Source organism: Phascolarctos cinereus, unplaced genomic scaffold (genome assembly GCF_003287225.1).
Source record: "Phascolarctos cinereus isolate Bilbo 61053 unplaced genomic scaffold, phaCin_HiC Scaffold_726;HRSCAF=1367, whole genome shotgun sequence".
NCBI classification, from domain to species: Eukaryota; Metazoa; Chordata; class Mammalia; order Diprotodontia; family Phascolarctidae; genus Phascolarctos; species Phascolarctos cinereus.
The window spans coordinates 285,178,030-285,202,165 of record NW_027556098.1 but is presented as its reverse complement, the minus strand read 5'-3'; the positions used below and the strand labels follow the sequence as shown (position 1 = coordinate 285,202,165).

The following is a 24,136-nucleotide window of genomic DNA, read 5'->3' as shown; positions in this document are numbered from 1 at the left end:
TATACACAGTTCTATAATATTTTGGGCATAATTTGAGATTGCTTTCAAAGTGGCTGGATCAGTTCACAGTTCCACCAACAGTGACTTAGTGTCTTAATTTTTCCACATCCCCTCTAACATTTGTCACTTTCCTCTTCTATCATTTTGGACAATCTGATATGTGTAAGATGATGTCTCAAAGTTGTTTTAATTTGCATTTCTCTGATCAACAGTGATTTAGGGCATTTTTCATACGACTACATACAGTTTTGATCTCTTCATCAAAAACTACCTGTTCATATCCTTTGACTATTTATCAACCGAGGAATGACCCATATTTTAATGAATTTGACAAAGTTCTTTATATATTTGAGACATGAGACTTTAATTTGAGGAACTATAAAATTTTCTATTTTCCTTCTAATCTTGGCCACATTGGTTTTACTTGTACAAAACCTTTTTAATGTAATGTAATTGAAATTATCCATTTTAGACTTCACGATGGTCTCTAACTCTTATTTCTTTATAAATTGTTCTCCTATCCAGAAGTCTAATAGGTAATATGTTCTATGTTCTTCTAAATATCTCTCTTTATATCCAGTTGTGGATCCACTTTTACTTTATCTTGGTAAATGGTGTAAGATATTGGTCTATGTCCAATTTCTGCCAGACTGTTTTCCAGCTTTCTTAACAATTTTTACTAAATAATGAATTCTTATCCCCAGACCTTAAATCTTTACATTTGTCAAACACAAAGTTACTATAACCATTTGCTACTGTGTATTGTATGTCTACTCTATTCCACTGACCTATCTTTCTATTTCCTAAATTCCTAAATAGTACTGAATAGTTTTGATAATTACTGCCTTACAGTATAGTTTAATATCTGGTACTGCTAAACAACTTTCCTTCACATTTTTCCCTTACATTAATTCCTTTGATATTCTTGACTTTTTGTTCTTCCAAATTAATTTTGTCATTTTTTTCTAGCTTGGTAAAATTATTTTTTGGTAATTTAATTGGGATAGCATTGGATAAATAAATTAGTTTAGGTAAAACTGTAATTTTTATTTTATTGACTCTGCTTACCCATGAATAACTAATATTTCTCCAATTACTTAAACTTTATTTTATTTGTATACAAAATGTTTTATAATTATGCTCATATAGTTCCTGAATTTGTTTTGGTAGGTATATACCAAACATTTAAAGAACAATTAATTCCAATACTGTATAAATTATTTGAAAAAATAGGTAAAGAAGGAGTCCTACAAAATTCCCTCTATGACACAAACATGACTTTGATACCTAAACCAGGGAAAGCAAAAAGAGAGAAAGAAAACTATAGACCAGTTTCCTTAATTAATATTGACATAATTTTCTAAATAAAATGCTAGCAAGGAAACCACAGTAATATGTCACGAAGATCATATATTATGACCAGATGGTCATAGCTGAGTTATACCAGAAATTCATTATACCAGAAATGCATGTCTGGTTTAAAATTAGGAAAAAATGTAAGCATAATTGATTATATCAATAACAAAAACAACAAAAAGCATATGATTATATCCATATATGAAGAAAAAACTCCCAAAATTCAATACCCGTTCCTATTAAAAATACTAGAAAGGACAGGAATAAATGGAGCTCTTCTTAAAATCATAAGTAGTATCTATCTAAAACTAAGATCAAACATTATTTGTAATGAAGATAAAATAGAAACCTTCTCAGTGAGATTAGGGTTCATGAAGCAAGCATGTCCATTATTACTGCTATTGTTCAATTGTACTAGAAATGGTAGATATAGCAATAGGACAAGAAAAGAAATTGCAGGAATTAGAATAGACAACAAGGAAATAAAACTATCACTCTTTGCATACAATATAATGGTACACTTGGAGAACCCTAGAATATAAACTAAAAAAAATAGTTGACGACTTTAGCAAAGTTGCAGGATATAAAACAAACACACATAAATCATCAGCAACTGACAAAATTCAACAGGAAAAGCTAAAAAGAGAAATGTCATTTAAGATAACTGTAGACAATATAAAATACTTGAGAGTGCCAAAAAGAACCCAAGAACTATATGAACACAATTATAAAACACTTTTCATACAGATAAAGACATGTCCAAAGAAATGGAGCAATATTCATTACTAATGGCTAGGCCAAGCCAATACAATAAGTTATAATTCTACCTAAATCAGTTTACTTATTCAGTGCTATACCAATCAAACTACAAAAGAATTATTTTATAGAGCCAGAAAGAATCATAACAAAGTTCATCTGGAAGAACAAAAGGTCAAGAATAGAAGAAAATCAATAAAAAAAAAATGAAGGTAGGTGGCCTAGCAGCCCCAGATTTCAAATCATATTATAAAGTGGTAATCATGAAAATAATCTGGTACTGTCTAAGAAATAGAGCGATGGATCAGTGATAGAGATTAGATACAGAAGTGAGCTTTGAACTTCTGTTTTCCTGGTCTACCATTCTATTTGAGGGTCTGATACCTGACCCACACTACCTGAAAGTTCAGCAGAACCAGATTAAAATAGAATTGAGAAATAGTTAACAAAATATATAAAGATACAACAAAAATGTTAATATGATTTACTAAGTCAAGGCACACCTGCAGGGAGCCTTTACATATATCCCTATTAAATGTCTTCTTTGTTTTGGTGGTGTGACATAGTGTAGAGGTCAACTCAAAAGAAATGGGCCCACTAAAACATATATAAGGATTAAACCTTGAGAGTTTAAGTGACTTACCCGTGGTTACACACAGTTTACTCCATAGTTCTTGCTGCCATGGTAGTAGCTGAAGAGGGCTGTGACTGATTATAGTTCTGTGGCATATCTTGAAGTGGCAGGAAGAAGTAAAACCTTCAGTGTATGGAAGTTGCTGTAATGGGGGTCTGCAATGTGTGCAATATGCCTTAGATAGTATCTATCCACGAGGAGTAGTTAGGTGAGCTTGTTTTAGAGACAATTGTAATAATGAGGAATGAAGTGCCTTGAAGACACTATGGAATATACATGGACATTCTGTCATGGCTTCTGGAAAAGGAGGCTCTTTGATTGGCTCTAAAGGTTATTAGCCTTTTTTTTTTTAGGCAATTGGATTAAGTGACTTGCCCAGGGTCACACAGCTAGTAAGTGTCAAGTGTTTGGTCTGAGGCCAGATTTGAACTCAGGACCTCCTGACTTCAGGGCCGGTGCCTCTATCCACTGCGCCACCTAGCTGCCCCTTGGTTATTAACCTTCAGCCAAAGGCCTATCAATGTTAGTCATGTCTTTTTTGTTTCTGTCAGTGACTCATCCACCTGTGGCATCTGGCAGAAGATCATGTTATAAGGGGAGAGAGACTGTGGGACCTTCTCCATTCTAAGTGCAATATATATATGCTTGACATACAATGTTTGTTCCTTTCCCTTTTAGGAGAAGGAGATTGTGCCTCTGATTGTGTAAAGTTGGGAAGGTTCAGAGAGAATTCCAGCACCCTAAAATTCCAGAGTCTGGGTTCCAGACCCAGTATAGAATTGATACCCCAAGGACCATATCAGAACCTTCAGAACCCTAGCCCAGGAGTAGCTATGAAAAGGATTCATCCAGCAGTGATGCCACCTTTGGATGTGAACTTGATGGAACCAATGCCATGTAAGAACTGAGCTAAGTGTTGAACCTGTTCCCCCCAGAGAATGGGGTGGTCTAGGGTTGAGAATACTTTGAAATACTGGGGGAGATTTCTGTGTGTTTGTTCTTGTTATATCTTTGAAATAAATATCCCTTTGAAAACTAAGAGGCATGTTGTAATTAAATGGAACTGAGGTGCTAATAGTTAGATGCTAACAATGGTGAGAGGACATAGTCATGGTAGGGGGGCTCAAACCAATGGTAGTACAGAAGAGACATCCCAGAACCTCCACAGGGTATTCTAGAACCCTGAAGGGCAGATATAGCATCCTGGTTCTGAGAGAGAGAATCAAAGCCATATTTACTTCATTAGTAAAAGATATTGGCCTTAGTGTGGAGAAAGCAGAGTGAGAAGGCAGATGAGTGTACTAGCAGACACGTGGTGAAAAGAATAGACTATAAGCAAGTTGATTCTGTCATTACTTCTCAAAAGGGTGGGTCATGGTTTCCTTAATTTTCCAAATTAAAATGCCCATTTCTGACTACAATTTGTATATACATGTTGTTTCTTCATATTTGAATAGAAATTCCTTGAGCTCAGGGACTGATTAACTTTTATATTGGTATTCCTAGTACCTAGTACAATGTTGAGTAGAAAAAGGCTTCTTGTATTCTTCCATTCATTCATTCATTATAGGGCATGAGGAGATTGAGTATAGAATAGTAGAAGAGGCTGACAGGTGCAACTCTCTGAGAGGTGGTAGTGGAGGACCCTTGGCCTCAAGTTTCTTTCCCTGTTATGATAATTTTGGTGCCTGAGTTTTCACGATGTTGGAGCTGACCTGGGTTGTTCCTCACTCCGTCTACCACCACAGACCAGTGCAAGAAACAAGTGGGAATGACATTGCAGTCACAGATCAGTGTAACATGGTTGATATAAATTGCATTAGCCAAGTTTGCTCCAAGTTCCTATTCCCAGAGAAGCAATGTCACCCCCACTGGGCAGCCAAACAGCTGGTTTGCATGGATGGTGCATGAGGAAACTGGGGAGGTAATAGCTGACATATACAGCTGACATTTCTGTTGTGTTTTGTCATCCCCCTGCTCCCTTTGGCCTGCTCCCCTCTGGTTATGGCTTTCTTCAAAGGCAGTGGAACAGAAGAGGAGGTGGAGTGGCAGAGTTTGGGAAATCTGGTGCTGAGAGGTAATGTCAATGAGAAAGGGGATAGGAACAGAGACGTCACTCTGTGCTAGCCCAATGCTTGGCCTGGCCCTGCTTGAAGAGTTATACGGTATTTCTCCCATTCCCCCTGAATAATAAAAAGAATCACTGGCATTAAGGTTAGCATAAGCTCACTTCAACCCTGAAATAAATTCGTGGGAGCCTTCAAATAGCAACCATGGTGGGTCCTCTATGATTCACAGCTCATTAGGAATTTCTGAAATAAATGGTCTAAGTCAACTCCCTCCACTTCCTTCCCACTCACTTTCTTCTTCCCTGGGATAATATGGTTTGTCCTTCACTGCACTCCTTAAGCTGTTCTCTCTAAGAGATCATCAACGAAATCCCTATCTTCAAATCCAGTGGTATTTTCTCCATTCAAATTTTCTTTGACCATTCTGTAGCATTTAACACTACTGACCTATTCTTTCCTTATTAAAACTGTCCTCTCCCTTAGTTCAGAGGCAACTAGCTATAGATAGAGTAGAGTATAGATGGTAGATAGAGTGCTAAGTCTAGAGTTCAGGGTTAAGAACAGTTCAAATCTGGCCTTATACACTTACAAGCTGTGTGACCCTGAGCAAGTCACTTAACCTCTGTCTGCCTCAGTTTTCTCAAACTGTAAAAAGTTTGGCAGTGAAAGGAAAGAAAAAGATAAGTTAGTAGGTACATGGGTAGAAGGCTCAAGTCTTTTTTTTATGATTAGGGAGGCCTTTTCTAATCCCATCTCCCACTTCACCCTCTACTGCTAATCTCTTCTCTCTGAGATCGTCTTTCATTTACTCTGTATAGACTTTATATGTTATTTGCATGTTATTTCCCCCATTAGGAGATGAGCTCCTTGAGGAAAAGGACCATATTTTTTCCTTTCTCTGTATCCTCAATCCTTAGCACAGTGTCTGGCATACATTTCCTTCCTCTGCTCATTGTTGATTGCCTAACCAAGTAAGACTTATCTGTAGACAAATAGGCAGAAATATAGAAGAAGAGATTGAAGACATATGAGAAAGAAGTGGTTACCATTGGAGCGAAGTCTTGGAGAAGGCAGGAAGGGATGGGAACAAGGGCACAGTATAGAAGGATTAGTTTTAGGAAAGAATTAGGATACCTCTCCTTTGAGAAAGCTGGGCTTTGAAATATTTATAGAATTTGAATGCAGTGATGTCAAACTCAAATAAAAATGGGGGCCATTAAATTGTACATAAGGATCCCTGTGGCCGCATCCTGACCCACATATTAACTTTAGCTATGTTTTATTTTATTTTCATTTGCTTTGTTACATATTTCCTAATTACATTTTAATGTGGTTCAGGCTACATTCAGGAGTATTATGGGCTACATGCAGCCAGAGGGAAGTGTATTTGACACCTTTGGTCCATAGCATCTTTGTTTTCCTTTTGTTTGTTTGTTTGTTTCAAATTAGCTAAGAATTTTTCTAGTTTATTAGTCTTTTCAAAAGACCAGCTCCTCCTTTTGTTTCTTAATTCAACTTTTGTTCTCAATTTTGTTTACCTCTTCTTTGATTTTTCAGAATTTCTATTTATTCTGTTTATTTTCAGAGGTTTTTGTTTTGTTTTGTTTTGTGTTTTGAACGTGAAAGGTGAGTGGAAAAAGAACTAATATTGATTCACTCTTCCAAACATCTTCTCTTTACTGCTTCCTTGTTGATTTAATTACTTTTCTGTTTTCTGACAGTCTGGTCCTTGGGGCTGTGCTTGCAATTTAGGAAAAGATGTTTTTTTATTCTGTATAAAAGCTGTGGGTTTTGTAAATAAGCCAGCAGCTCCCCCTCTCTCCCTTCTAGAAGCATCATTACGAATTATCAAAGTGTCCCTGACTTAAATATACCACCTCATGAAAAAGGGAGGCAAAAACAATCATCTCAGAGGAGGTTCTCAGGGGTCCGCTCTATAGAAGGAGTCAGATTCTGGAAGAAAATGGAATTTATGTCAAAGAAGCCCACATTATAACAGACATTGATTGGCTCCCTCCCAGAGAAAGGTGCTTCCAAGAAGGAAGAAGACTGGAACCAAGACTAATCTGTCATCTTTAGAAATGATCCCTCTCCTTTCACATCAAACAGAGAGTTTCATGAGAGGCCTCCCAGAACATCCATTATAGACTGAAAGAGACCTCAAGAAGTTACTTAGTCCTTTGTTAGGGAAGGCTCTGAATTACCCCAAACCAATAACTGTTTTAATCTTTTACCTTGCCCCCTTAGCCCCCATCCTAAACTCCTACAGAAGGAGTTCCACTGTCCTTCCCAACATAAAAGTTCCTCCCCAACCTTCCAGGAATGAAGTCCATTAAAATTCATCATATTATTTTGCATGCAACAGATTTATTTGCACCCCACAGTCCAACATCCTGCCTGCATTGTCAAATAGGGCTTAGTGGCAAGGTAGCATTTGGGGTTGGTGGATGAGATGCCCTACTGCATGGAAATGGACAAGTCCCCCTAAGCTATTTCTCAAGCTTCTATCAACCAGGGAAGACCAAAGGAATAAAGTGAGTTTTTTTAGAAAAGAGGGATTTCTTACCCTCCTGCCTTGCCCCAGTCCTCAGACATAGCATTTTCCGTAGTTTGTTTTTTTTTTTTTTTGGTAAGTGATTTGTCCAGGGTCACACACTCAGCTAGGAAGTGCCAAGTGTCTGAGGTCGAATTTGAACTCGGGTCCTCCTGACTCCAGGGCTAGTGCTCTATTCTCTGCATCACTTAGCTGTCCCTTTGTCTAGCCTTTCTTACCCTGGCCCCTCACATCCAATCAATTACCAAGGCCCCATTAAGTCTTCTTTCATGATATCTCTTCCACCCATCTCTTTCTTAAGATTCTGGTGGTTACCTTCCTCATCTACTCCATGCAAATGTTACTCCTCTTAATTGATCTCACCTTCTCCAATCCCTTTCTTTTCAGTCTGCCCTCCTTAAACACTTGATCATGCATTCCCCTATTCAAATACTTTTTTTTTTTAATATTTGGCAAGCAATGGGGTTAAGTGACTTGCCCAGAGTCACACAGCTAATAAGTGCTATGTGTCTGAGGCCAGATTTGAACTCAGGTCCTCCTGAATCCAGGGCTAGTGCTCTATCCACTGCACCACCTAGCTGCCTCCATTCAAAAACTTTTAATGGCTACCCATTGCCTACAATATCAAGTTTGAATTTTCACGGCCATCTAAGATCTAAATCCAATATATGTTTCCATCCTTACATCCTGCTAACCATTGCTCCTCTCCCTAACTCCCTCACTCCCTTCCACTTCAGCTGGACTAGTCTACTCACGATCTTCCAGAGGTGGCATGAAAATTCCTACTCCCATGCCTTTACACAAGACATTGCTTTCATCTAGAATTTCTCTCTCTACTTCATTCATTTTTCAAGGATCAAGTGAGGAGCAAATGAGATAGTATTTGTAAAGTGCTTAGCACAGGGTCTGGCATTTGGTAGGTGCTTAATAAATGCTTCTTCTCTTCTCTTCCCTTCCCTTCTTAGCCCCTCCCTAGAGTTCTCCCGGGTCACCTCAGCCCACAAGGAGCTTTTCTTCCTTTGAAGTACTGCAGGGCTTATTGCTTACATTCCTCATTTACCACCACATATTGTTAGCTCTCTTTTTATGTGCATATTCTTGCAGCTAGATTGTGGGCAACTGAAAAGCAGGCCTGCACCCACCTGGTTTCATATTTCCTTGTGTTCTCTTCTGTACCTAACCTTTTATATAAGGGGCTCAGCAGAAATATTTGTTTATCGTTTGTTAATTGCAGTGTATGTATATGCAGTAGATGCTTAATAAATGTTTGTCAAGCTGAATTAAGTTAAATTGAATTGAGTTCATCCTGAGGTCCTAATAAGCATTTTAGTAAAGGAGACCCACCTTTCCCCAAGAAATGATCCTGGGCTGCAAGATGTAAGCCCAGGCCTGGCTTCCAGTATCTGAGATAGCAATTGAAAACATATGGTGCTTTGGGAATGGTCATTTCTTTTTCCTTCTTGCTAAGAAGACCTTTAAAGCCCTACTAAATATGTCAAGAACCAGCAATGAAAATGTCAAGGAATTGTAATATTGCTTCTTGCAAAAAAAAAAAATCTCATGTTCACAAAGCCCTAAATTAAAAAGAAAAGAAAAAAAGAAAAACCACCAAGGGCTAATTTTAGATTTGTTTTTTTTCCCTTTTAGTCAAAATAAGAAAAAATAAAAACACCACTGAAACCCTACTGTGCAAAACCTCTTAGTCATAGCTCCTAGGTAATTTTGGAAATTGTTTTTTTTTTTCCCTGTAGAAGCAATTCTAACTTTTAAGTGACTGCATCTCAAATGGCCCTGTTGAATCAGAAGGCAGAGATAGCCCAGTGGATTTGGATTGGATGGGACCAAGTGGGACAGGATGGAGGAAAGATGAGGACAGGGAATGCAGATCACAGTGGGGAAAGAATTAGGGTTCAGTAATAGGAGGAGGGATTAGGTCTGACTTTTCCCTTGGACTAAATGTTTCTTCTTTCTTAAATCTCTCCGAGGTTACTGTTTTTCCATGCTGCTAATTAAGAAGGTAAACGGCCATTCCCAGGCTGTCTCTAGCTCCCCACCTACTACAATGCCTGGTCTTTGACATCAGAACCATTTTCAAAGCAATCAGAGATGACTCAGAAAATGCAGCCGGAGACTTCACTTGGGAAATCATTCACAGGCCTAAATGAATTCTGAAAAATAAAGACTGTACTTTCCTCAGTACTCGGGGTAACAGCTCAATTATCCATGGGGAGGGCAGAAAAAAAAGAGAGAGGGAGAGAGGGTAATTGTTTATCACCTTTTTCTTCTCAGGAGAAATCTATAGCTATTCCAGCCCCCAGGAAGCCCCTCTTCCCTTAGGAATGGAGCCCCCTTCCATACCCCCACCAGTTATGAAGCCTCTCAAAGGCTTCACCTTCAGAATTCTCTCCCTTTGAAAAGCTGTTCTCCTGTGTCCCTGTTTGCTGAATACCAAAAGTGCTTTGGCCCTTGAGCAATAAAAACCCTCAAGAAGGATACATACGTGGATATCTTATGAGAAACCTTTTTGTCATTGTTGTCATTGTATACCAAGCTAAAGAAAATGGATTTCCCCTGCTGAGTCTTCATTGAGAATTAGACCACAATGAGACTTTCTTATAACTGTCATAACTCAGAAATCTATAGCATTGTAAGGGTTACAAAGCTCTTCCCCCAGAACAACCCTGTGAGCTGGGCAGTACCAAAGATATCAGACCCATTTTATAGAGGAGAAAACTAAGGCTCAGAGAGGTCTGCCTCTCTGATTTGCCCACAGGCACACATTTAATAAGTGATAGATGAGGGGTTCAGAATAAGGTCCCTGGCTCCAAGTCCAGAGCTCTTTCTACTAAATCATGACATTTTCCCCGTCCTGATCCTATCTATTGTTCAAGACCCAGTTCAAATCCCTCTTCTTCCATGAAGGCTGCCTTGGCTACCTTAACCTACAATATGCTCTCTCTTCTCTGAACTTCCATAGTAATTATTATCTTTTCATTTCTCATGTATCATATGCTGTCTGGCATTGTTAGTTTATTTTTCATATGGGCATTTCTTGGCTTCCCAAAGGGATTTTAAGCTCCTTTGGGCCAGTGACCATGTCTTCTATATCAACGTATCCTCCATGGCATCTAGCTGAGTGCCCTGCCCAAAGCAGGCTCTCAGCACATAATTATAGGAGATACTTTTTTTTTTTTAAAGGCTCCTTTGGCTACTATAGCCATCTAACAGGGCAACAAAAATAACTCCTCTCTTGGCAGCTCAAAGCTAACCCAGTTCTTATTCTGTGGCTACAGAATTATAACAGAAAGTGCATGAATATATTATTATCATATATAATGTATATATATATCATATCATCATTAGCTTCTGACACCATTCTCCTCCAAACTGGACAGGGTCATATTATAGCAATGTTAGGGCTGGAAGGGCTCTTAGAACACAATGAATAGAACCCCTTCATTGAGGAAACTCAGGCCAAATAACTCACCCAAGGTCATCTAGCTACTTGTATACCGAAGTTAGGATTTAAACTTGGGCTTTCTGATAGCCAATCTCATTTTCTTTCCATTCTACCAGGCAGTAGTTTGATAACCCTGTGTCCTTTGAGAAGGCATGAAACTGGTGGTTTATAGTTTTAAGAAAAGACCAGTCACCCCATTAGAAGAAAAAAGGGAAAATAATTGTCATCATCCAAATGAAAAAAGCTCTTGGGAATGGTTCAGTAGAAAAGTCCAGTAGAATCCTGATTCATGTGAATTACTAACCAGGGTTTCTTCTGCATCTCCATGATCGAACTATCACAGTGAAGGCCTTGAAGGGTATAGGGAACAGTATCAGGACTTTTCTGGAGGGTTTATTTCATTCCATTGCTTAGGGGCCAATTTGTTTCTCTGTTATCTTCCTGTGCAGTGAAGGATAGCCAGGGGTAAAGGGAAGGAAGAGTCAGAAACCATCCTTTAAATACCTGCTCTTACCTATTGCTACTTGCATAGAACCAGTATGGCAAAATCGAAAGTCAGTCAGTCTATAAATATTTATTAGGCACTTACTCTGTGCCAGGCCTCTGGGGATTACTTGTTCAGTCATGTCCAACTCTAGATACTATAGCAGTTTACCACTGCCTTCTCCAGCTCATTTTACAGATGAGGAAACTGAGGCAAACAGGGTTAAGTGACTTGCCCAAGGTCACACAGCTAGTAAGTATCTGGGGTCAAATTTGAACTCAGGTCTTCCTGATTCCAGGCCCACACTCCATCTACTGCACCCACCGAGCTGGGGATTACAAAGAAAGGAAAAAGAGAGTCCCTGTTCTTTAGGCTTTGGCAAACTGACAGGGGAGACAACGTTTGAATAAGTATGTACAAACAAATCACAGAGACAGAGAGAAAAATCGTAAATTCTTAACGGAGGGGTCAGAAAAGGCTTCCTGTAGAAGGTGGGATTTTAGCTGAGACTTGGAGTTGGAGGACCTGGGTTTGATCTCTGTAGTATCTCTGATACTTACTAATTGTGTTACCTTAGAGGAGTCATTTAACTTGTCCTTATTTTTCTTTTATCTGTAAAATTATAAAGGTTGTATTAGATGATCTCTAAGGCCCCTCCCCACCATAACTCAGTGTGGTTCGGTGGAAAGAGCATTGATAATAGAGCCAAAGAACCAGGATTAAACTCCTCCCTCTGTTGCTGGGTGACCTTAGGCAGGTCACTTCATTTCCCTAGGCCTCAATTTCCTTATCTGTAAAATATGGGAGTTAAACTCAGTCGCTTCTGAGCTGCCTCTAGCAATAAGTCTCTCTTCCTCTCCATTTTTTCCACACTTCAAACCTGAGGCAGAGTGCATTTTTAGCATTTACCCAGGGGCTGGTGAGATAGCTTTGGTGATTTCTTATTGGGATAAATTTGATCTTCCTCTCCATCTTCTCTTTTTTGACTCCAACTGATGTCAATACTGACTCATGTTTCTACAGAGTTTTAAAATTTAAAGAACCATATTCTCTTAACAAATCTGTGAGGTAGATAGTTCAGAGATTATTGACCATTAAACAGATAAGAGAACTTAGTCTCATAGACATGAAGGTCATGCCCGAGGTCATACAGTTTGAAAGTGTCAGAGCCAGGATCTGGATCTGAGTCTCCTGACACTTGGTCCTGCATTTTTAGCACTATACCATACTGTTCATGGTATGATTGTACCAGTCTTTGACAGCACCATCCCTAAAAATTCTACCCCATAAATCTTACCACCTGTTCTCCATTTCTATAGGCTGCTCCTCTGGTGATTTCGTACGTCTACTAATCAGTGATAGCTTCACCTTAAGAAGTGTAGGGGATAGAATGCTAGGCCTAAAGTCAGGAAGACTCATCTTCCTGAGTTCAAATCTGGCCTCAGAGATTTACTAGCTGTGTGATCCTGGGCAAGTCACTTAACCCTGTTTGCCTCAATTTCCTCATTTGTAAAATGAGTTAGAGAAAGAAATGGCAAACCAGTCTAGTTTCTTTGCTAAGAAAACCCCAAATGGAGTCATGGAGAGTCAGACACTACTGAAACAATTCAACTAGCTGTGTGACCCTGGGCAAGTCACTTAACCCTGTTTGCCTCAGTTTTCTCATCTGTAGGATCTCTTTGATGCTAAGCATGTTTTCCACTTCCACCCAAGATGGGATATCCAGGCTAGATCACAAGGGGCTTGTTTTCAGCAGTAGTAACTTCAAGTCCTCCATGAATGATCTATGTGCTTGGCCCTGAGCTGCTCATGTCTCTCCTGACTGAGACAGGCAGCAGATAGATGGTTGGACATGGCTGGACTTGGCATCCTAGGTGTGAAAACCTCAACAGCTTTGCCTGCCCCCAAATGCCCAGAAAGTGCCATCTTATAGGCATGATCCTCCACCATGCCAAAGCCTCATCCCACTTTTTTTTTTAGGCAATTGGGGTTAAGTGACTTGCCCAGGGTCACACAGTTAGTAAGTGCCAAGTGTTTGGTCTGAGGCCAGATTTGAGCTCAGGTCCTCCTGACTTCAGGGCCGGTGCCTCTATCCACTGCGCCACCTAGCTATCCCCCCACTTTTGTTACATGAAGTATTTCAGGACCTTTTATTAAAAATGAGATGCTACAGGAGAGGCTTATTTAGGGACAAGGGCACTGGAGCATGCAGAGGCTTTTGGCAAGGGAGGCAGCAAAACTCAGTGTCCACAGCGCCCAGCCTATGAATAAAAGTCCGGATTCTGATTTCTGCTGGTCTCCATTTGCTCTTGGTTCTTCCTTCTCCTCATTATTAGCTTTTGGCTATCTGCCTGTGAGTTATCAATCCCACCCAGCAAACATAGACTGTATGCCCACTATGTGCAAATGGCTTCATCAGGAGCAAATTTTAATTCCCTGCAGGCTTCCCCCTGCTCCCTGAGAGTTCTGGATCTCCTTTTCCTTTGGCTGGCAGGATGGTGTATCTTTGAGGAATGCAAATTTCAACATCATCCTCAACAAAATAAAATTAGGAAAGGAATTTTTTGTACATGCAAATACAAATAAGTTTTGAATAATCTAGTATTTGGGATTTGTATTATCGTTGTCTTAGATTTCTTTAGCACTTTTTAAAGGTTTAAAAAAATGAATTCCTTATGACAGTACTGTGAGACAGGTAGTACAAGTATCACCTTGGTTTCATAGGTGAGGAAGCTGAGGCTTGGAGAGAAAAAGTACATTGCTGGGGAATCTTATAGCCACAGGGCATAGAACTGGGACTGGAACCCAAGGTTATCTACACTGCTGCCCTTCTTCATTAGACTGGTGGGCATAACACTTTCATCCACAAAATCCTAGTTAATTTTAATTAATTTAATTAATTTTTAGGTTAAATTTAACCTAAATTCACCAAGGGGAAGAACTGATGCATGCAAAGATAGAGAAACTTGTCCAGAGACACAAAGTAAATCAGTGAGGGGCAAAGCAGACTCAATTCTTTACTATGCCCCATGCCACTTCAGTATTTAATAGTAGCTAGACTGATACTTATAGACTTTCAGAGTAGGAAGGCCCAATTCTCACCCAACCGGTACCTGAACAAGAATTCGCTGAAGGAGATAAGCAACAACCAGTCACTCAGACTTTCCTGAAAGCCCACACTGAGGGGGAAATCCACTACCACTTTCAAATACCCATTTCACTTTCAGATGGCTCCAATTATTAGAAAGCTTTTCTTTACTACAGGCTGAAATTTGCCCTTAAGCAACTTCCACCCATTAATATCAGTTCTGCCCTCAAAGACCAACAGAACCAGTTTAATTACTCTTCCAAGTGACAACTCTTCAAATACTTTGAAGATGGCTTTGATGTGCCCCAAGTCTGTCCTTCAGGCTAAATACCACTAATTTCTTTCACTGACCCTCTTATGGTCTGAACTGGAGACTCTTCACCAATCTGCTGGCTCTCCTCTGGACACTCTCCAGTTTAATGATGTCCTTCTTAAAAAAAGGATGCCCATAAATGGACACGCAACTCCAGATGTGTTCTAAGCAGGGTAGGGCACAGGAAGACTATCTCTTCCTTATCCCTGGACACTATGGCTATTCCCATGTAAGCCACAGTGGATTAGCTTTTTAGGCAGTCATGTGGCACTGTTGCCTGGCTTCACAGAAAAGAATTTATCTGGACTGACTTTAGCAAAGCTCATCTAGTCCTGTTAGATTCCTGGAGGTCAAGGTCAGTTTATGGGAAAACTGTGTTGATCGGTATTGACATTTAGTGACTTCCTGATGGAAAATTATGATGAGAAAAGTTTTGTCCATTTTGTTGTGGCTTGTTAAAAACACAAGTGCTAAGGATAACATACAGTGCTCAATATAAAATGCATATGAGAAATATGGACATACCCTTTAGAAGATCAGTGATGTTTATAAGGTATCCAGTCTCTTAAAGATCCTCAGTGGTAGAAAACTCACTACCTCCCAAATAAGCTCATTCTACTTTTAGATAGTTCTTAACACTTAGAAAACTTTCTCTTATGTCCAAATGAAATCTGTGTGTGTATAAGCCATGATCCTAGTACTTCCCTTTGCAGAACAAATTTGCTTTTTAGGTTAGCCCGGAAGTCACCTTGAATCCCCACGTAGGCATTTTAGGGTTGCTCCGGGTTACCAACACACCCCTTTAGGGCTCAAAGGGCCAAAGCCAGAGAAAAGTAATGGAACAAGATCAGGGAGAAAGCTCTTGGCATTGAAAATACAGAGGAAATGGTCTGTTTTTAACATCATTGTTGCTGCTGTTCACTAAATCTTTTGCACCTGTTGTGGTGGTGAGGTTCGCTTTGCTTGACTCTTGTATATATTAGTCAGTCTTTCCCCTCTTGCCTAGATCATATTCTCTGGACTCTTTCAGAACATCAACATGTCATGTTGACACCCCACAGCAATAGGTATCTGTGAAATGATGATTTCAATCAGTAGGAGGATATGGTGATACATTATTAAAACTATAATTCATATAGAAATCTTCAGAAACACATCAATTCATAAGGCAAGTTATGCCTGCACTAAGTGTCAAGATTAGCACAAGTATAACAAAGGAGTGAGAAATTATATAGTAAAGGTAAAATGCTAATGCTCCCAGATGTTTCATTCAGCCTGAATACAGCTGTTAGTATTACACGATGCCCTATTTTTGTCCATTTCTCATGAGTTAAAGAAAACCAGCCACGGAGTTTTTTTACATTTAAAAGTCGAGGGAAGTCTGGCTAAATAACAGGTCAGATGATATTGAAAAGCTGGAGAGTGTCGCTCTATCAATTAATTAAAAAGTATTTATTAAGCGTCTACTTTGTGTAACATGTAGATGCTGTAACATGTGTAGCAGCTACACCCCAGTAAAACTGTCTTGGCAGAAGGGCTAAACCAGATTGAGGGCAATCAACAGGCCTCAGACCCATTGGTGAGATAAGGAGATGTCTAGCCCAAGCATATGAAGACCCCCCCCCCCCTCACACACACACCCCACCTCACAGAATGAGAGGATAAGCACAATTTGTTCCAATGGTCGTCAAAGTGGCTGACACAGATGCTGCGGAGTGTTTAGAACTTGGTCAGGCATGGAAGATGCAAAGGCCATGTTACTTTCATTTTGCTACTGGACTTTGATGACTCAGGAAGAGAGTGAGGCTGATAACTGTGCAACCCTGCCTCACTTAAATCCAATTTTCTCATAAGTCAAAACATTATCCATGATGTCATTGGTCTCTTTGAAATGAAGGATGAACAACAATTCTGTTCCAGGCACTGTGCTAGCTAATGTTTATACAAAGACAAAAATGAAACAGTCTCTGATTTCAAGGAGCTCACAGTTGTTTAGGGGAAGCAACATATACAATAAGTACATTATATATGTAGTACATTATCTTGTATTACCATATACATATATGCATAGTAATGGAAGATAATTTTGGAGGGGAGGACATTAGTGATTATCCACAGGAAGGCAGCCAGAATGATGAAAGACCTTGAGATAATGACCTACAACAATTTATTGAAGAATGGACTTAGATTGAACAAGAGAAGGTAAAGAGGAAACATGATAGATGTCCTCAGGTATCTGGAGGACTATTTATGTTCCATTTGGTTCCAAAGAGCCAAAATAAGGGATATAGGTAGAAGTTGTAGAGAGGAAGATTTTGTTCCAATTAGAGTGGTCCAAAATGGAAAGGGTTGCCTTGCAAGGAAATAGGTACCCCTTCTCCCTAATCTTCATGGGAAGGCTAGATGCCCACTTGTTCGGTATGTTTTACAGAAGACTTCTTGGATACTGTTTGAGGTCCCTTCCAAATCCAAGAGTCTGTGATTTTATATTCTTTTATACTATACTTATTATACTATATACTAGACTAGACTATATTACACGTTTGTCATATTCCCCCCCAAACAAGACTCTGAGCTCTACAAGGGCAGGAACTGTGCCTTATTTAACTGAATTTCTCCCCCAGCAGAAAGGCAGCTTGGTGTAGTGGATAGAGAGTTTGCCTTGGACCCTGCAAGACTTGGGTTCATGTTCCATGCCTGACACACATTGGCTATGTGACCCTGTGTGACAAGTCACTTGACCCCTCCGGGCTCTAGGCATCTCTCTAAGTCTATAATTGCCAATTTGCATTGGTAGAGACAGTTTTCTTACCCAGGATTTCCCATGTCAATGAAATCACAGGTTCTCTCCTATCCCTATCTTCCTAGCAACTAGAACAATGTTTTATTCACAGCAGATATGTAAGAGGTATTTGTTGTACTGAATAAAGGAAAATGGATGATTTCTTAGCTAATAAACTCTGATTTGTCACCAAAAGACATGAACCTGGCTCTCTATTCTTCCTATCTCCTCCCCTTTCCCCTACCTTAATTTTGAATACCTGATGATATAAATCCTTCGGGCTGGTTGTTCAGTCTGACAAAAGGAAGATGCGCTAAGGCGTGATGTTCTCTGTCTGGGGGCGGTCTGATTGCCTTTAGCAAAGTCTGCAGCACTAATACCACTAAGTGCTCAGCAACCAGCAGAGGGCTTTGAACTCCCCTATCTCCTGTGTCCAAGCCAGGCCTTAAAAGAAACTCAAATTACACCAGAGTGACTGATGGCTTCTGAAGAGCATGACTCACCATCCTCTATCCTCAGCTCTCCTCAGCTAAAATTATAAGAAGTCTCAAGTACTGCTATTTTTCTGTCATTTGTTCTATGTTCCTTGGTTTTCAGGTTTCTTTATTTCACAGAAGCTCAGGAACCATTTTTTGTTCCCTTTTTGGTGAAGCGTGTTATATCTTGATTATTAGCACGTATATTGCCCCAGATCCCATTCACCGTCTCCATCTTCATGGCCAACAGGACTGTCGTTCTCAAGCTCCCTCCTTTCCTATAGAGTCCCTTCTCTCATAAATGTTTTCATGCCCATGGCACAACTGCAGTGCCCCTAGTTTATCCCCTTTCTGACATCTCAACAGATCTTAAAAACATAGGAACTGGGAGTGAAGTATATTATTTTGTAGTATATTATCTTGCATTACTATATACATACATGCATAGTAATAGAAGATAATTTTGGAGTGGAGGGCATTAGTAGTTGTCCACAGGAAGGCAATCAGAATGATGACAGACCTCAAGGTAATGCCTTATAACAATTAATTGAAGAATGGATTTAGACTGGACAAGAGAAGACTAAGGCAGAACAGGCTATAGGTAGAAGTTACAGAGAGAGAGATTTTGTACTAATTAGAGTGGTCCAAAAATGGGATGGGTTGCCTTGAGATGAAACGAAGGTGAAGATGGTAGTAGGAAGCCTTAACTCATGTCACCTCTCATCAAATTCACTTGTCATATTTAAAGCCCTCTACAGTCTGGCTGTCATCTACCTTTGCAGTCAAATTTTATATCACTCCCCATTATACTCTCTCCATTCCAGGCCAACTGGCCTGCTAACTGTACCCTTATAATGCAGAAATGGTCTCCTGTGTCTGGAACACACTCCTTCCTCACCTCTGTCTTGTAGGATGCCTGCCTAACCTTCAAAGGCCTGCTCAGGGGTCACCTCCCACAGGAGGCCTTTCCTGAACCTCTCAATTAATAGCACTCTCCACTGAAATTCCTTTGTGTATACTTTGTATTTATTTACCTGTGCACCATTATATGCTCTCCTTTCCTAGAATGTAAACTCCTGGAGGCCAGGGACTTAATAACTAGTAATAATAGATAGCATTTATATAGCACTTTAAGGCTTGCAAAGCACTTTATGTGATCTTTACTACAACCTGGAGAGGTAGATGCCATCATTAGTCTACAGATGAAGAAAACTGAGGCAAATAGAGGTTAAATGACTGTGCAAGATCACACAATTAGTAAGTGTCTGAGGCAGAATTTGAACTCAGGTCTTCCTGATTCCACTCTTTATCCACTGAACTACTTTTGGCATTATGCAAAAATGTCTCACACCCTGCTCTTAATTAATGTTTATTGAATTGAACTGTTGAATTGGAGGAAGGGAAAGGAATGGACCCAAAAGACAAATAAGGCGGATAGATTCAATTGTTCACTGCTATCCCATCCACTTCTGCCACTCTGGTCTTCTTTGGCTCACTGCCTCACTATCTTCTGCTTTTGAGAAATGCCATTCTCCACCTACTTGGTCTATTTCTCCCTTACCTCCATATTTTGAAAAAAATATGACTTGCCCTTTTGCCCTCTTTCCTTTATTTCTCACATTTTACTAATCCTGACTATAAACAGCTGTGATAGGATGGAGGAAAGGACCATTTCTGCAACGCATATTGCTCAATGTCTGAATGATGCAATGAGCCATCCAGTTTGGGGATCCTGCAGATTGATACCCCCATTTGTATTTCAAATGATAACATACAATGAACAACTTGAAAATTTATATGGAATCGCTGGGTCTTGCCTATCACAATAGTGAGAAATGAAATCTATGAACCCAACACTAGAAGACACGTATTCATACGAAAAATGCCAATTATTGTCTGGATGACCTTAGGCCAATCATTTAACCTCTATGAGTTCAGTTTCCTCATCTATAAAATGAAGATCATAATTACCATTCTACCTACTTCACAGGGTTGTGATAATTAAATGAAATACCCCCCAAGCTATTGTCCTATATCTCTCCTCCCCTTCATTGCTAAACTTTTAGGAGTAGAGTATTCTCACTGCCTTCACTTCCTAACCACCCACGCACTTCTCAAGCTCCTAAAAGCCTGATTTCTGTCCCTACCACTCTCCTGAAACTGCTCTCTCAAAGGTCATCAAGGACCTCTTATTATCTGCCACATCCAATGGGTCTTTCTTAAGCCTCATCTTCCTTGACCTTCCTTGATCTTTTTGTAGCCCTTGGCATTTTTTTAATTACATAATTTCAGGGGTAGGGGTACTTCAGAGATCATCTAGTCCAACCTATGCCCTAACTGTCAGAAGACCCTTCTAACTACACCACAATACAAGTTATTCAATCTCTGCTTAACGACCTTCATTTTGGGGAAGTTTGTTGGAGCCAGCTCATTGGGCTGAGATTGTTAAATTTTGAGTGTGAGCAGTTACACCTTGGAAATCAGCAACTACTCCAAATCAGGACTTGATTTATTATTTTGTTGATTGTCTAGAGGTATTTGCTTTGCCTATGAGCATTACATCATTTGCAAATTCGATAAGTATGCCATTTACGTCTTCAGGTCATTGATCAAAATGATAAGTAGCATAGAGCCAAGGACAGAGACTTTGGGCTTTCCCAAAACCTCTATTCCCAACTGACATTGAATGACTAAAGAAATTCCATTGGGGTCCATCCATTCAACTAATCCTTAATTTATCTCATTATGTCATCTATCCTCAAGCCTGCGTAACTCTTCATCTTGTCCAAAATGCTATTGTTAGAGACTTCACCTAAACTGCAAAAAAACTCTAGGTAGAGTACATCTATAACAATCTGTCAGATAAGTAAACCTGCTGCTAAAGGAAATGGTGTTAGCGCCTCATTTCTATCTTCTGGCTTCCCTCGCTTCTTTCCAGTCCCAACTAAAATCCTATCCTTTATAGGAAGTCTCTCTTGATTCTTCTTAAAGCCAACACCTTCCCTCTATTGATTATCCTCAATTTATCCTGTCTGTGGTTTATTTGTACATTGTTGTTTGCATGTTGTGTTCCCCATTAGACTGTGAGCTCCTTGAGGGCAGGAGCTATCTTTTGCTTTTCTTTGTTTCCCTAGCACTTAACCCTTTGTGCCTGGCACAAAGTAGGTTCTTAATAAATATTTATTGACTGACTATTAGTCTGACATAACCTATTCCTGATGAACTCATTCTGGCTCATACTAATAAAAACCCATTAATTTAATTAATAATTCAAAAATTTTCTAGAAATTGAAGTTAAATTCACAAATCTATAACTTGAAAAATCTATCCTCTCCTATTACCCTGGGGACAGCAAGTTTCTTATCTCTAATACTGCAGCACTTTTTCTACCCTCTATCATTTTTTAAAGATCTTGGACTGTAGGTTGGCAATCACAGCTACCAATTCTTTCAGAAACCTGAGATATAATATAGTTGGGCCTGGTGACTCATTTCTCTACAGTGTTTTAAATTAATCAGTTTCAGATTGTCCTAGTCTCTGTGTCTGTGAGCCTACAGAATTTATTTGACTTAGACCTTCTACTGAATTTCCATTCCTTTGACAGAGGGCTCCTTCATCTCCTCCTGTATACTATAAGCCTCAGCTCTTGTCTCTCCTGCTACAATCAAGAGTGTGTGCTCTATGTGGGGGATATCAGCAGCAGAGGCCCCTTCATACAGACATTCTGTTCTAATTAGAACCTGCAGACCTACTGACTCTACCAGCTTCTCCATATACCTTTCCTGCTCAATGTCTAACAAATTCCTACCTCCTGTTCCTCTAATCCCTGTGCTCAGGAATATCCACTTGTCTTAAAAATTCCTCTCCCCTGGTTGCTGTTGTTATGTCTGACTCTTCATGACCCTATTTGGGGCTTTCTTGGCAAAGATGCTGGAGTGGTTTGTCATTTCCTTCTCCAGTGGATTAATGCAAACAGAGGTTAAGTGACTTGCCCAGGGTCATGCAGCTAGTGAGTATCTGATGCCAGATTTGAACTCAGGTCTTCCTGACTCCAGGCCTAGCACTCTATCCACTGAACCACCTAGCTGCCTCCTAACAGTGACTCTTTTTTTCTCCCCTCAGGCTTTCAGTTCTACCTGTCAGCAAATAACTTTGTCTACTTACGAAGAGGATTGAGTCACCCATCATGAGCTCATTTACCTCTTCTCTTCTATATCTAAAAACCTCTCTATGTCTTTACATATCCTCTTTTCCTTTACTTCTTTCTCTGTGGAAGAGTTGGTCAAGACTAATCCTTCTATTTGTATCTTTGGTGCTATTCTCTCCTATTGCTTGTGGGCTTTTGCAATTTAGATCATTCTCTCTCTCTCTCTCTCTCTCTCTCTCTCTCTCTCTCTCTCTCTCTCTCTCTCTCTCTCTCTCTCTCATTCTCCCTCCACTGTCTTCTTCAGTTTCTCCCCATCTAATGGTTCATTCATTGTTGCCTACATTCTTGAGTCTTCTCTATTCCTAAAATAACCTTCCTTTGACCCTGCCATAGATTCAAACTATTGTCTCCTCTCTGTCTTCCATTTCACCGATAAACTCATAGAAAGACCGATCTGTGCTATTTCCACATCCTTACCAACCTTTCACTCCTTAACATCTTGCAAGCTAGCTTCCAACCTCACCACTGTACTGAAACTTCCCTGAAACTTCAAATAATTCTTATTTGCTAAATCTGATGACCTTTTCTCAGCCTTTCCCTTCTTTGAAGTTTTGGCATCTCCTGACACTAACTGACCCCCTTCTCATCCCCCTCCCTTACACCTCACCCCCACCCCCTGCCACTGCTCGGCTTTTCTCACACTGCTGCATCTTGGTTCTCCTTTTTCTGACTACTTCTTCTTGATATCCTCCCTTCAGTATACATTCTTCCTCCCCAAGTGTGGCCACCCTTCAAAGTGCTATCCTAGGCCTCTTCTCTTTGAACATTTCTTCTCAGTTCTTATCTGTTCACAGTTCCATTCCTATGCAGATGACTCCTATTATCTACCATCTAGTTCCTATCTTTCCCCTGACATCCAAGCCTTCATTTGTCAACCTACTATCCGTCTTCACCTAGATGTCCTGCAAGCCTCTCATATTCAACATGTCTGAACTTAGTCTTTCCTATAAAACTCCCCCAGCCCAACTTCTGCTTTCCCTTTCATGGCACTACCATTCTTCCATCACCCTTGCTTAAAACTCAGTCATCTTTGTCTCTTTCCTCTCGTTCTCCTTCCTTCCTGTTCTCCATCTGATCAGTCACCAAATCTGAATGGTGTGACTTCCACAATATCTCTTCTCCACTCATACTGTCACCACCTTAGTTCAAGCCCTCATCGCTTCTCATCTGAACCACTGTGACATAGACTTCTAGCTGGTTTCCTTGCTTTTATTTTCACCCAAGGGCATGCTGGTAAATGCTTAACAATCAGTTTTGCCCTGCCACTCCCTGCCTCCACGATGTACCCATTATGTACTTTTTAAACTTAACCTACATTAAGTATTTTAAATTCTATGTTAAATAATCTATATTTCCTCTAACACTTTCTTAAGTCTAGATATTTGACAAAAACAAATAAATCAAGCCATGATTTGTTTGTCCTGTCGTGTTTTTCAATTTTTGAGATATAAATGCTCACACTGAAAATTTAACAATCAGCTCTCTCTAGCCAGAATGAACTGGTTCTGGCTCCAGCACGCCTTTGCAAGTCTCACCCCTCTACAATAGAGCTGCCAAAATAGTATTCTGAATGCACAAGTCTGATCACTTCATTCCTCTGCTCATGCTTGAGTAGCTCCTCCCTACCTCATTACCATGGGATCAAAATATGAACTCCTTTGTCTAACACTGAAACCCTTCCAGGACTGACTAACCCACCGTTACAGGATGATTTCCCCCATGCCACTTCCCATGTGCTACATTTTACCCAAACTGAACTAGGAGCTGATGTTTCCCATGTTGTCCTGTGCTCCTTCCCCTTCCTCCATTCCCGTAGGCTCTCTTTCTTACCTGGAGTGCACCTTCTCTTCATTTCTACATCTTGGCATCTTTCCCTAGGAGGGTCAGCTCAGGTGCTACTTTCTCCATGAAGCTGTCTCAGACATCTCCACAGCTAAAAGCAGCCTCTTCCTCCTCA

General features: G+C 39.9%; 1 long non-coding RNA gene across 2 annotated transcripts in view; it reads right to left on the bottom strand.

Moving 5' to 3' along the window:
• Positions 1-24,136, bottom strand: part of LOC110218113 (uncharacterized) — a 40,747-nt gene extending 16,611 nt beyond the window's left edge. The window contains exons 1-2 of one of the 2 annotated variants that reach the window (XR_013482852.1): positions 24,010-24,136; positions 2,756-2,901 (exon numbers count right to left, since the gene is read on the bottom strand). This is a non-coding gene — a long non-coding RNA (uncharacterized LOC110218113). The remainder of the gene's footprint in view (positions 1-2,755; positions 2,902-24,009) is intronic. The other variant, XR_013482853.1, reaches the window with a different exon arrangement.